This window comes from Suncus etruscus, chromosome 18, assembly GCF_024139225.1.
Source record: "Suncus etruscus isolate mSunEtr1 chromosome 18, mSunEtr1.pri.cur, whole genome shotgun sequence".
Classification (NCBI taxonomy): domain Eukaryota; kingdom Metazoa; phylum Chordata; class Mammalia; order Eulipotyphla; family Soricidae; genus Suncus; species Suncus etruscus.
Genome location: NC_064865.1, coordinates 34,143,033 through 34,147,878, shown reverse-complemented (window position 1 = coordinate 34,147,878; position 4,846 = coordinate 34,143,033). Strand labels below are relative to the sequence as shown.

Here is a 4,846-nt window from a genome sequence, read left to right as displayed (position 1 = left end):
TTCATGTCATTAGAAATAGTCGGGGGAGGGTTTGAATTCAGGACACCACTTTGGTCTGTGATTTGGCCTTCTGGAGTCTACATAATGACTCCCAGCAGTCCCATATTGGGAAATGTCTTTGTGTGGTACATCAGAAACCTAGTATGGTAGCAACCGCAGTTATACAGTGACAGTAGGTGGAGGACAGGAAGCTGCTGAGAATAGATAAATAGGAACAGAGTACTGGTTTCTTCTCAACCTGAGAATCTATTTTTTGACTTTAGTAGCTGGTTGGCAGCTGGCTTGAGTGGGGATAATGATGTGTTTCATGGGAAGCCAAGAACTGAGGGTAAAAATGGTTAAATGTGGCGTAATAGGGCCCAGAGAAATAGCACAGCGGTGTTTGCCTTGCAAGCAGCTGATCCAGGACCTAAGGTGGTTGGTTCGAATCCCGGTGTCCCATATGGTCCCCCGTGCCTGCCAGGAGCTATTTCTGAGCAGACAGCCAGGAGTAACTCCTGAGCACTGCTGGGTGTGGCCCAAAAACCAAAAAAAAAAAAAAAGTGGGGTAATAGGTGATGGAGGTGAGGGAGTAAAGGACTAAAAATGAGCCTCTGGGTGGTGAGCCAAGGGGGGAAGGAAAGTATACAACACAGACATTCTGTATATGACAAACAGATTAAACTCAATGATATCCTAATTAATTGTCTATACTTTCCGGGTGGAGGTGCTAATCTTCAACGCAGTTTCAGAATGGACACTGGTAGGAAGGAAAGTTGCCTTTGACTTCCAGAAGCCAGCTCTTCTTGTGCTGTGTGGGGGTTGGGGAAAGCCTGAGGTCCCCTTTAAATTCCTCCCTAGCACCCTCCTCACTGGCCTCCTGGGCATGCGACCCAGGGGATAGCCCTGGAGTTCGGGAGGAAGAAGGTGGAAGGTTCTTGGGGTAGTCCAAGCCCTGCACTCCTCCTAGGCTTGGTATAAAGGCCTTTGGCACAGAGGTCTGCCATTTCCCAGAAACATTTAAAATTTCCATGGAAACATCAACTTTCATGTCTCCAAAACTCGGGGAGGGGGCACAACTTAAAAGAATTTATAAAATTTGGGGGCCGGAGCTGTGGCACAAGGCATAAGGCATCTGCCTTGCATATGCTAGCCTAGGACAGACTGCAGTTCGATCCCCCAGAGTCCTATATGGATCCCCAAACCAAGAGCGATTTCTGAGCGCACAGCCAGTAGTAACCCCTGAGCATCACTGGGTGTGGCCCAAAAAACAAAAACAAAAAAATTATAAAAGCTGCCCCAAACCATTCTGGATTTGCTCTTCCAATCTGTGTCCTCCCTGAGCATATATTTCAATTGCCTGTCTGTATGTTTCTGTTGCCTTTTCCCTCTGGAGAAGCCCTGTGTTCCCTCTTGAACACATGCATTCTCTCTTTCTTTGCCCACACATCTTTCAAGTAAGTTTCAATAAAATCTATCTTGCTATTGTGTCCCCTTCTGAAGTTTATCTCTTTTCTGTGAGGGGAAAAGGTGATGGACCCAGAACCGCCTGTGCTAAGGTTAGAGATGACTTTTCTTTTCTGTTAAGAGCAAGTCCTCACTTAGCCTGAGCTCACAGCTCCCAAAAAAAAATTAGGCGTCAGGCTTCATCTTCATGCAATGCAGAATAGGTAGACTCCAGGCATAATATGAATAATGCTTTGTGAGGCTGCTGGGACCTGAGCCTCCAAGTTGTGTTTGTTTGTTTGTTTGGCTACACCGGTGACACTCAGGGGTTACTCTTGGCTATGTGCTCAGAAATCACTCCTGGCTTGGGGGACCACATGGGACTCTGGGGGATGGAACTGTGGCTCGTCCTAGCTAAGTCGTGTGCAAGGCAAATGCCCTACCACTTGTGCCCTCGCTCTGGCCTGACTTTACTAGTCTTTTTTTTTTTTTTTTTTTTTTTGGTTTTTGGGCCACACCCGGCAGTGCTCAGGGGTTACTCCTGGCTTTCTGCTCAGAAATAGATCCTGGCAGGCACGAGGGACCATATGGGACACCGGGATTCGAACCAACCACCTTCGGTCCTGGATCGGCTGCTTGCAAGGCAAACGCCGCTGTGCTATCTCTCCAGGCCCATAGTCTTTTTGATTACATACATGATTGAGTTTGGGTTTCAGTCATGTAAAGAACACCACCCATCACCAGTGCGATATTCCCATAACCAATGTCCCAAATCTCCCTCCTCCCCACCTGACCCCCGCCTGTACTCTAAACAGGCTTTCCATTTCCCTCATACATTCTCAAATGTTCAAAATGTAGTCATTTCTCCAACTAAACTCATCACTCTTTGTGGTGAGCTTCCTGAGGTGAGCTGGAACTTCCAGCTCTTTTCTCTTTTGTGTCTGAAAATTATTACTGCAAGAATGTCTTTCATTTTTCTTAAAACCCATAGATGAGTGAGACCATTCTGCGTTTTCTCTCTCTCTCTCTCTGACTTATTTCACTCAGCATAATAGATTCCCTGTACATCCATGTATAGGAAAATTTCATGACTTCATCTCTCCTGACAGCTGCATAATATTCCATTGTGTATATGTACTACAGTTTCTTTAGCCATTCATCTGTTGAAGGGTATCTTGGTTGTTTCCAGAGTCTTGCTATTGTAAATAGTGCTGCAATGAATATAGGTGTAAGGAAGGGGTTTTTGTATTGTATTTTTGTGTTCCTAGGGTATATTCCTAGGAGTGGTATAGCTGGATCTTTTTTTTTTTTTTTTTTTTTTTTTTTTTATAGCTGGATCTTATGGGAGCTCGATTTCCAGTTTTTGGAGGAATCTACATATCGCTTTCCATAAAGGTTGAACTAGACGGCATTCCCACCAGCAGTGGATAAGAGTTCCTTTTTCTCCACATCCCCGCCAACACTGCTTGTTCTCATTCTTTGTGATGTGTGCCATTCTCTGTGGTGTGAGGTGGTATCTCATCATTGTTTTGATTTGCATCTCCCTGATGATTAGTGATGTAAAGCATTTTTTTCATGTGTCTTTTGGCCATTTGTATTTCTTCTTTGTCAAAGTGTCTGTTCATTTCTTCTCCCCATTTTCTTTTTTTTTTTTTTTTTTTTTTTTTGGTTTTTGGGCCACACCCGTTTGATGCTCAGGGGTTACTCCTGGCTATGTGCTCAGAAATCGCCCCTGGCTTGGGGGGACCATATGGGACGCCGGGGGATCGAACCGAGGTCCTTCCTTGGCTAGCGCTTGCAAGGCAGACACCTTACCTCCAGAGCCACCTACCCGGCCCCTTCTCCCCATTTTCTGATGGGATTAGATGTTTTTTCTTGTAAAGTTCTGTCAGTGCCTTGTATATTTTGGAGATTAGCCCCTTATCTGATGGGTATTGGGTGAATAGTTTCTCCCACTCAGTGGGTGGCTCTTGTATCCTGGACACTATTTCCTTTGAGGTGCAGAAGCTTCTCAGCTTAATATATTCCCATCTGTTAATTTCTGGACTTTACTAGTCTTGATCGATGTCAGGCATTTCATAGAGTGCTGGTGGATGCCAAGGTGTGTTAAGCAGAAAAGTTGAAGCATTTTTTTCAAGTCTACTTTCCTAACTCAGCTCCCTATTTTACCAAGTCAATAACAACTGTGATGTTATTGGTTTTGTTTGACTTTACCTGGGAGTTCTCTTCTCTCTCTCTCTCTCTCTCTCTCTCTCTCTCTCTCTCTCTCTCTCTCTCTCTCTCTCTCTCTCTCTCTCTCTCTCAATTTACACAACATGATTTACAAAGTTATTCACAAAAGGTTTCATGTTCTGTTCTATTTGCAGGCTGTGATCTAGTATTCAGTCCTGCATTCTCTTATTTCAGCTCCATTCACAAATGGGTAAGTAAAGTCATTAGCCAAACACAGACAGTGAATACTAGTCAAAAGGAGAAAGTGTTCCTGTTGTAAATGAATGTCTTTTTTTTAAATAAGAGTTCAGCTTTTTATTGAACATGTTACAAAAGGTTTAGTCAAAAAGACCAAAACCCATATCATCATCAGATTCCTCAAGTTCTTCTTTCTTTGCTTCCACTTTCTTCTCCTCAGCTGGTGCAGCCATAGTGGAGGGTGTGAGGTCACCTACAAAGGCAGCATCTACTGTTGGGGCAGGTTCACCAGTCCCCACATTGCAGATCAGACTCCCAATGTTGACATTGGCCAGGGTAAAAAGGCTCCATGTTGACTCCGGCTGCTTTGATCAGAGCATTGATTTTGTCCTCTGTGATGGTCAGTTCATCTTCGTGCAGGATGTGCACAGAGTAGATACAGGCGAGTTCAGAGACGGAGGCCATGGCGTGGGAGAGGGCTGAAAGGACTCTGTCGGGCTCGGTGCTAGTCGCCGGATGAAGTGAGGGCCGTGTCCCAATGGGGCCTTATTTCCCTCGGAAGGGCCCCCAGCACCTCAATGGTAGCTGCGGAAAAGGGGAATGGATGAATATCTTAAGAGAGTATCATTTCTTAATTAATTTTTTTGACTGAAGATGACTGACAACAATGGCTAATAAACAAATCATGCTGCTAATTACCTCCAAAGGTTAATTTAGCATCTTAATTTTTAAAATTGCATTTTAGTCATACAATGTTCCAACATTTATTCCTTCACCAGTGCACACTTCCCACCACAATGCCACAAAAGCTCCCCCTCTCCTTTTTCCCTTTATATATAAGAAATATATAGATAGATAGATAGATACATGTATCTATATATGTATCTCTCTCTCTCTCTCTATATATATATATATATATTCCTTTGTAATTAGGACATATATCGTGGGCCTGAGAGACAGGACAGCAGTAGGGCATTTGCCTTGCAAGCTGCCAACCCAGGACTGATGGTGG

The 4,846-nt window shown here is 44.2% G+C and overlaps 1 pseudogene; it reads right to left on the bottom strand.

The window, feature by feature from the left end:
- Positions 1-3,936: 3,936 nt before the first annotated feature.
- On the bottom strand, positions 3,937-4,299 carry LOC125996515 (60S acidic ribosomal protein P1-like; annotated as a pseudogene).
- Between the last annotated feature and the right edge of the window lie 547 nt (positions 4,300-4,846).